The 9,436-nt window shown below is 56.1% G+C and overlaps 1 long non-coding RNA gene across 2 annotated transcripts; it reads left to right on the top strand.

The window, feature by feature from the left end:
• Nucleotides 1-493: 493 nt before the first annotated feature.
• On the top strand, nucleotides 494-7,127 carry LOC119040613 (uncharacterized). 2 transcript variants are annotated; one of them, XR_008392604.1, is made up of 4 exons: nucleotides 494-579; nucleotides 1,835-1,967; nucleotides 5,608-6,263; nucleotides 6,612-7,127. It is a non-coding gene; the product is annotated as an uncharacterized LOC119040613 (long non-coding RNA). The 2 variants fall into 2 exon arrangements; XR_008392605.1 differs by lacking the exon at nucleotides 5,608-6,263.
• Nucleotides 7,128-9,436: the final 2,309 nt, after the last annotated feature.

Below are 9,436 nucleotides of genomic sequence, written 5' to 3' on the forward strand. Positions count from 1 at the left end.
GCCAGGCAGCCTCTTCCCTGGCCTCGGGCTCCACCCTCGAGACTCCTTGGGCCTTGGGAAAAGTCAAATCCATTTTCTCTCCAGCTTTCCTTTGCCTGGTGATTTTTTTTCCCCATTTTCCAAATGAACAACAAAATGCACAAAGACCATAAATTATCAACAAGCCGTTCAAATGAGGCGAGTGATGGCAATGAGTAAAATCTAATTAAGCAGCTTGAGATCTAAGTGATATTGTTATTAAAGTGCCACGTTAACAGAGCGCCTGATCAGCTGTCTAATCTGTTCTGCGCATTCCTCAGAGGCGAGCTCTGTGCTGATTGACGGGGAGGTCCGTTCATCCTGTGAGAAGAGAGAGACGCAGCTCCAGCAGAGGGAGGAGGAGGAGGTTCAGGAGGAGGCTTTGCCCTCGTCAACCGCCCTCCTGGCCCCCCCCCCCCCCCCCAGTCTGCACTTGGTCCACAGCCATCAGTCACAGCCGGGGCTGCAGACTGTGGAATGGCGCCCTTGGGAGGCATGATCACCTGCTTGGGAAGACCTCCTGGGTCTTCCGCTACCGAGGCTTCCAGAGAGAGGCTCTTGGTAAGGAGGCACCAGGAACCTCTGAGCTGGGGGTCCCTGGCAGATGGGGGTGGAGTGAGACCAGGCAGGAGCCCCCATCTCTGCAGGGAGGTCTCCCTCTGGGCCACTGCTGGGCTTGTCCACTTGCACTGCAGTAGGTGGAGTTTGGTGATGACATTTTAGCAGAGATGGGTGAGTCACCTCGCTTTCCGGGGTCTGGGGGACAGACAGGCATGGAGGGCCGAGCTGCATGCCCAAGGCCACTGGGCGGGAGGTGGCGGCCCCAGGGAGACCCGAGGTGGCCCAGCCCAGAATCCAGGGTATAGCCCAGCCTTGCTGTCCCAAGAAGGGTGAGACACTGAGCCACAGCTGTGGCACTCATCCCGATGCCCAGGCCAGCTGAGGGGGCTTTGTCGTCTCCACTGCCCACACGTGACCCCAACGGGGCCTCAGCCTCGATGAACACGGCAAAGCGGAGTGGCGCGTCCTTGCCTCCCCGGACAGACCCGGGAAGGAAGGCGCGGAGGGTCCGGGAAACCCCAGCTGCTCTGACTCCTTCTGCCGGTGGGTCCCCTTCCTTCTGGCCTCCATTCTTCCCTTTGTCGCAGCCTCTGCGTCACCGGGAAGGGACCAAAGAGCTTCACTTGGTAATTTTCATGGTTTGGCTCTTCTTGGCAAGTCTCCCCCACCCCAAGTCTTGTCTCCTTTCTCTGTTCTCTCTGGATCATTCCAGGTGGCAAGTAATCCCTGGAAGTGGCTTAACTCTCAAAACACATAGCCCCGTGGAAGGAGCCTGGGCCCCCGATCTCACACATGCGGGCTGTGTGACCTTGGAGAAGTCACTCGCCATCTCTGAACCTCCCTCTCCCACCGTCGGTGAAACGGAGACCCTAGCGCTCTTCGGCATGAAACAGGTCACTGATGAGAGCTCGTAGCGCAGCTGGCGTTAGTCCGTCTCCCTTTGGTGGACGTGATGCTTTTCAGGAGGGCTCACCTCTGAATTCGCCCTCAGGAGCCTTTGGTGGGTACACAAGTCACACAACTCTCTGCACCTCTGGCCCCCTAGTTGCTAGTAAAAGTCTGAGCTCGTTCTCATTCCGGCTCTTCAGGCTGTTCAGGCTCTTAGGGCCGGGCCTCTGCCCTGTGCTGGAGAAGAAACCGCCTTCCCTCCGCGACCAGATCCACACCGGAGTGGCACAGATGGACGTTGCCTCACTGGGACACCTTCTGGGGTGTGTCTGTGCACTACGGTCCCTGAAACACCTGGTCCCTTCAGGAGGACAGACCAGTGAGACACGGGAGAGCAGAGAGACCTGACAGCGCTGTCACACCACGTGGGGTCCCTGGATCAGCAGCAGCAGCGTCACCAGGAGCTCGTTGGGGCGACCCCTGTCCCACCCCTTCAGCAGGTGAGCCAGCAGGCAGCGCCTCTCACTGACCTCCCCTGGTGGGGGCACCTGAGGCTCACCCTGGTGCCTTCTTGCCATATGTGGGGAGGGAGGCGGAGGAGCAGGGGGTTCTAAGTGACAGAATAGAGATGGCCTTTCTTTGCCCCAGAAAGGCCATCTGCTTTACTGTATTGGGGTGCCCTGCGTGTATTCTTGACCCAGTGGGGCCACAGTACTTAGGTCTGGTCAACGCAGTGGCGTGCCCACCCTGGGGAGCATGTGGCAGGGCGTCAAGAGGGAAGGGAAGCAAAGAGGTAACTGCCCGAGACAGGGCTCTGGGAGCGCACTTGAGGGTCAGCGGGTGCCCCTGAGCAGAGGATGGCAGCCCAGGGCGAAGCCCCAGGGGCCAGACGGTCACCGCTCTGAACCCACGTCTCACTTCACTCCTGGCCCCGCTTGGCTCTGTGATGGACGTGAGCTCGGGCAGCCCTGGGGAAAATCCCGAATGCCTGGGCTCCTTTCCTGGGGCTCCTGCGGCAAAACGACCACCAGCAGGTGCTTTGAATGACAGAAACCCATTGTCTTCTGGTTTGGGGGGCCAGATGTCCCAAATCAGGGTGTGGGCAAGGCTCCCCTCCCCCTCAAGGCTCCAGAGAAGATTCCTCTCCTCCCCTCTTCCTCTGGGGATCCTGGTCCGCCACGGCTTGTGGCTGCAGCACCGCAGTCTGTGCCCCTGCCTGCGTCCTCTCCTCTTCAAGGACATCAGTCAGTGGGTTTAGGGCCCATTCCAGTGCGGTGGCACCGGTCCCAACTGGGCGTACCTGCAAAGGCCCTCTTTCCAAGGAAGGTCACCCCCTGAGGCTCTGGGAGGGTGTGAAGTTTGGAGAGGACACCATTTGACCCCCTACCACACCCCAGGGAGGTTTTGGAAACACTGGCCTAGCCTCCCTGTATATCTGCCTTATTCCTTCATCTGCTATTGAGTTATATAAAAAAAAAGTTAATGGGGATCTTGAGCAGATTTGAAATGTCCCTCCTCTCACATGGGACTTAGCAGACTTTGCTTTTTGGCTGCAAGAGTGCACATATTTAATGTCTGCAGACAAGGGAGGGAGACCTGGAGGGCAGGCCTCATCACATACTTATATTTTGTGATAATCTGGTTTGCAAACCCGCCGGGGCACTGGCAGAAGCTGAGACCCCTCCTTCTGTGGTGCTATTGATAATGGACACAGTTCATTGTCTTTTACAAAGTACAATAGAGCTAAAAAGGCACTCTCGGCAGTGTCATGAGAGTCCTCTGTCCCCAGGGCGCCTGTCCCTGGCAGCCACCATCCGCTTCCCTTGGAGAGCACCCCAATGCAGCAGTTTGGGGGGCAGAACCTGGGTCTCTGCCCCAGCAGGGTCTGCTGGTGGTGTGTCCTCCCCCCTCCAAGTCACAGCAACTTTGTCTGTCAAACGGCATTAATTTAGTCCACACAGAGGAACCGCCTGCCACCGTGTGCCGACACAGGGTCGAGTGCCGATCTGTCCTCACCAACTCTCTTCAGACAACAGACAAATAAGCGAGTCTATACACAGTGTGGCACCCAGCAGAGAGAGGCACTGTAGGGGAAGGGAAGGTGATGTGAGTCAAGAGGCTGAAGGTCATTCGGTTTTTGTTTACCTGAGCTATCAGAGAAGGCTGCCTGGAAGAGGTGGCGTTTGAGCAGGAATAGGAGGAAGCCAGAAAGAGAACCTTGGGGCTATTTGAGGAAGAGCAACCCATACAAAGGGCACCTCGAGTGCAGGGCTCTGAGGAGGGTCCTTGCTGGCGGAGCTGAGTGGGTGACAAGAGGGCGTGAGCCATGAGACCCACTGGGCTGGGGGCAGAGCACGGGGACTTGCGGGCCCAGGAGAGTAGGTGTGGGACGAGGAGCCCCTGGAGGTTTGGGGGCTGGCTGAGGACAGGCTCAGACTCCCATGTGCTCTGGCGGTGGGCAGGAGGCAGGACAGTGGAGTGGGAGGGGAGAAGCCGGGAGACCTGGTGAGGTGCCAGCGGACAACCTGCTGTAACAGGCTTCAGCACTGTGGGGCGTCGGCTTCCCAGCCTCTGGGAGACCCCACGCTAACAGAGAACTCTATGGAGAAGGGAGCGCGTGATCCATTCATTCACCATTCATTCATTCAGTGCCTACTGAGCTCCTGCCGGGGACAGTGGGGAGCAGAAGCAGAACTGGCCTGCCCAGGGGTGCTCACTGGCCCGGGGCAGCATGCAGGCTTCGGCTGGGTCCACGATCAGAGTGACAAGGTCCCTGTAAAAGAGTCGGTCACTCGCACTTTCCCGAGCAGGGCAGGACGCAGGTGTTGGGGCCACCCCCCTCGGCCCTCAGGTCCCAGCAATACATCTGTATTTTTGTTTACTGATGTGATATTTGTGCCCCTCCTCCCAGGAGGAGCCCGAGGCCGCACAGTAAAAGGGAAAGAAATGGTAACACCTGAAAAGCCGCGCAGACAAATCAGTAATAGATGCACCTCACTGATCCAGGAACCTGGCCACATCTGCCCTTCACCTCCCGGTCCCAGCAGACGGGGCGGCACAGTGAGAGGCGGACACCTCTGACCAGCTCCCAACCCCCCTTTTGCTGACCGGGGTGCCGGCCGGCGAGGGAGCGCTGATCTCCATAGTGGGAGGGGCAGGGTCTCCATGCCACACAGGATGCCCATGCCTCCGAGAGCCGGAACGTGACTCTGAACGAGCCAGAGAGAGTGGTGTGCCCAGGAGAGAGAAACTGCCTAAGCCACCCCCGGCCACGGGAGCTGTCCGGAACGTCTCTGGAAATCTCACCGGACACCCACTGCAGGAGGTGGTGCTGAGCACGCAGGGGTGAGGCAGGCATGTCCAGGTGGGGACAGCAGTGTCACGGTGACACCGTAGCAGCACCACTGCGGTGGCTACATCTGGGGGGACCCTGAAAGCCAGCTGAGTCCAGAGGCAGCAGTGCCCTGGACTGCCAAGGTGGGCCTGCCTGGCACCTGTCCCCTGGCCTTTTTGGCTTGAGCACCCTGATTCTGTTCTGGGGACCTGCTTTTTCTGGACCAGAGTGCAGGGACTCAGGGACCAGTGTGGTGACCCTGCAACAGAAGCACCTCTGGGGGCAACAGAGGGCCAGGGAGGAGGACACGTGTGGGGCAGGACATTAGTATTGCAGGGGAAGCAGACCTCGAAGCCATCTGAACATTAAAGTTTTCACCATCACGAGCCCATACGTCCAGGGCTGCTGCCCGGGAGCAGGGCCGTTTTTCTCCTCCGAAAGGTCAGCGACTTGTCTCAGCTGACGACGTCACTGAGCAGTGCAGAGAGGCAGACCCTGCTTACCGACATCCCTGTGTCCCCAGCTCTGGGAGACAGGAAATCTCCCAGAGACCCATCCATCACCTGCTTGCAGCTGGAGCTGGGAAACGAAAGAGACTCGTCCGTACTCCCGATCAATGCCCGTCTGCCATGGCTGTCGATACCGCCCGGCGGCCCCATCTTCCCTGTGACAGGGGGCACCGGGGGTCAGGTGGGGGATGCTCTCGGGGAGGTAAGGTGGCTGCTCGTCCTGAGCTGCCTCTCTGGGCTGGAATTAAGTCGGCTCTTTGTCTAATGAAACTGACTCCAAGGGTCCTGTGTACACAGACTCAGTGGCTCTCGGGAGAAGCAATGACAGGCTGTGACATCGAAGCCATGCACGCTTGCAGCCTCGCCTCCCTCACCCTCAGCCAGCTCTGTCAGGCTGCTCCGGGGACACCGTGCATGCCGAGGGAGCAGCCCCCGGTCTCCAACTTCCCCGTTCTCCTGATGGAGAGACCAAGGCACTAAAAGGTTTAGAAAGTCACTCGCAGCTCCAGGTTCTAGAGTGGTCCTCGTGTCCGTCCGGAGTGGAGGCCGACCCCCAGAGGGGATGCGCTGCAACAACCAGGGCATCTCATGCGGGCAAAGCTCTGTGCTGGACTGAGTCCCAGTTCCACACATGGGGATGGAGAGTCGGACTGGGCCAGCAAGAGGCAGGCAGAGTGCTATCCCCACAGGCTGTAACCAAGGGGTGCGGGGACTCTTGAAGTAAAACCAGCCACCAGGGTAGCTGGGGAGGGGCGGGGGTGGTCCTCTGGGGACAGGATCCATGCCAAAGCAAAACCCAGATGAGGCAGCTGCTTCCCTTGAGGAGGGGTCCAGAGTTGGCTCAGATTTGCAGATGAGCCGGGGTGGGGGTGAACAGCCTGGGCCATCAGAAACTGAGTGAGGAAGCCTGCCAGCAAAGACACGGGAACTTAATTCTCCGAGAAGCACAGAAGGTGAGAAGCCACACTTAGTGGAAACTCAGCAGGGTGTGGGGGTCACACTCCGGGCCAAAGGGTGGGTGCTCCCTGCCTGGACAGGGCCTGGTCGGAACTGCTGGTCAGCCCTGTGTCTCCAACTCCGCTCCCACACCTGTTTGTTTGCTCACGACTACAGGCCCCTCGTGGGGGCAGAGCCCTGCCCGGGGCCCACCCATCAGAATCACATGCCGGTTTCTCAGGTTCCAGGGCCCCCCAAAGCCTCCTGGGGTCCTCACTCAGAAAGAATCCCTTTCCTCTCACAAGCATCTTTGGCCTCCTTTTTTGACAGTTACGTACAGCGTGTCTCATCTTCCTTCCCCCCAGACGGTCCCAGGAGCCCCAGACTTGGCCAAGCCTGGTGGAAGGAAGGAAATAAGATTTCAACTGAACACGAGTTGGATTTCTAAGCTGGGCCACTGGACACGTGAGCAGAAATGATGGAGCTGCCCAGGTTGCCATCAAAGGCTGGGGGGGGGCTCGGGTTTCACTGCAAAACCAGAGACCCCAACATAACACTGCCCCAAACAGGACGGAGGACGATTTTTCTTAAAAATGTCTGGAGGTGAGGCCCGGGGCTGAGGCTGCAGCCTTGTGCCATGAAGCTGCCAGACCGGCCTCTTCCTGCTTCCTGCGCCGCCGTCTTTAGAGGGCGACTCTTGTCTTCACAGCCCAGTGTTTTGGCCACTTTGATCCGAGTGCAGTGGTTTGTCATCGTTTTAATTTGCCCCGGTGACATAGAATGGGAAGCGTCTTTTCATGCGTTTATTTACCATCTGTGTCTCTTCTTTGGTGAGGTATCTGTGACTGGGTGTTTTCTTTGTTTTTGCTTTTTGTGTTTTTTTTTTTTTTACTTATTTACTTCTAGAGAGAGGGGAAGGGAGGGAGAATGAGGGAGAGAAACATCAATGTGTGGTTGCCTCTTGCACGCCCCTGCTGGGGACCTGGCCCGCAACCCAGGCATGTGCCCTGACTGGGAATCAAACTGGTAACTGGTAACTACTTGGTTCACAGGCCTGCACTCAATCCACTGAGCCACACCAGCCAGGGCCATTATTGGACATTTCTTACAGAACTCTTCACACTCTCACCATGCGATCCAGCAATCACACTCCTTGGTATTTACTTAAATGAGTTAAAAACTCACGTCCACACAAAACCCATGCACGGCTGTTTATAGCAGCTTGAGCCATAATTGTCAGAACTTGGGGACAACCAACACGCTCTTCGGCAGACGAAGAGATAAGCAAACTGCGGTGCACTCGGACGATGGGAAACCACTCGGCGCTAGAAAGCCGTGAGCTGTCAAATTACAGAAAGACTCGGAACGGAAGAAACTTACAAGTGCACACCACCAAGTGAGAGAAGCCGCTCGGGAAAGCAACACAGTATTTAATCCCAACTACGCGACATTCTAGAAAAAGCAAAACTACAGAGACGATGAAAAGATCCCCGGTTGCCAGGGGCTGGAGTGTGGGGAGGGGCCAGCAGGCGCAGCACAGAAGGGTTTTAGGGAAACGGAACCACTCTGTGTGACAGTACGCACATCTGTCCACACCCATAGAACATGCAATGCCAGGAGTGAACGCTAGGGGGAGCTGTGGGCTCAGGGCGATGACGTGGGTGAAGGTTCATCAGTGGGGGCGTTGATAATGGGGGGTGCGCATGTGGGCAGGGCGAGATGGGACATCTCTGCGCCTGCCCCTCACGTCCTCTGTGAGCCTAAAACTGCTCTAAAACGTTGATCTCGTGACACAGGTCATTTTGAATCTCTACGTCTGTCAAAGAGGAAATTCAGTTAGAGTCTTAGCTCTAGCAAATCAAAAGTTCAGATTTATTGGAATTTTAAAACAAGAGACGAAGTTTTCCTTAATATTTTACTTCCACTGTGCGATGCATGTACACAGTTGCCGTTCGGTTTCCTGGAGCCAACTCTGAAAACGGCAGGGAGACGGCAGTTGAGATCCTGTCCTGCTCATGGACACAGGCGGTGGATCCCACCCGTGTATAGAACCGCGGGAGGGAGGCTGAGAGTCTCGTGATCTCATGTCCTTGGCCGCTTGGTTGAGTCAGGAAAGAGTTTTACGAAGATTGGCTGCAGTACTAACTCCAGCTCGAAATTTCTTTGCATCCGAAGATACACACTTGCTAACCGTTCGATAACCCAAGACAAAAACCGGGAGTCTGGCTTCAAGCTTTCTCACCATCATCACGTTAACCTACAGAAGAGCTAAATGCGAAGCTCCAAAGGGGTCAAAGCCATTCGTCAGCAACCTCGCTGGACAGGTGCGAGAATGGACGGTGCCGACGTTGGAAACTGTCACAACTCAAATCGATAATAACGACTTCACGTTTTCCTGACATGAATCAATGTGCAGAAGGTTTTCATTGTGATTGGCAACACTACATAACAATTTACATAAATCATCAAAAAAAAAAAGCCCATAAACACTGAAGAGTGCTTCTCTTTGCTGAGACGGGTCAGTCTGGAGATGCTTCCCAGTTTCCACGCCGCCGCCCTGGCGGTCCAGGCTCCCGGCCCCGCTGCACTAGGGGACTCGCGGCACGTGGGGCGTTTGAAAACCCATACACTTTCCCTACAAAGGGAAATCGCCTCGAAAAGAGACAGGCCGGTTTCGTCCACGGGATGTGACGCGAGAGGAAAAGGACTGGCGTGCACAGCCCAGTTCCTGGGAAACTTAGTGTTTTTGGAGCAACTCAGACGTGGGAGTCTACTCTTCCGACTGTGAACGTCGCAAAATCCAAATAGCGACCAGCTATTTCTGACCCAGGCAGCTAAATTGAAACGCGTATGCGGTAAGTGTGGAACACGCACACTAGATTTTAAAGACTGCAAGCCACACAAAAGGAATGTAAAGTGTCTCATCAATCATTTTCATATTTATCACGTGTTGAAATGATAATTTGGGGTAGACGAAATATATTTTAAAAATTAATTGCATCTGTTTCTGATTTTTTTTACTAGAAAATTTGAAATCACACATGTGGCTCTCATTATATCCCTCCCAAACGAGGCAGCTGAACTTTCCTTCCAGAGAAACCAAAGTTCGTAGTAAGGAGACGGCCTCTCCTACCGCTCCTTGTTTCGAACCAGGGCTCCCAGTCCGTTCTCGTAAAGGCTGCAGAATGGG

Source organism: Artibeus jamaicensis, unplaced genomic scaffold (assembly GCF_021234435.1).
Source record: "Artibeus jamaicensis isolate MK-2021 breed Jamaican fruit bat unplaced genomic scaffold, CSHL_Jam_final contig_685, whole genome shotgun sequence".
NCBI lineage: Eukaryota > Metazoa > Chordata > Mammalia > Chiroptera > Phyllostomidae > Artibeus > Artibeus jamaicensis.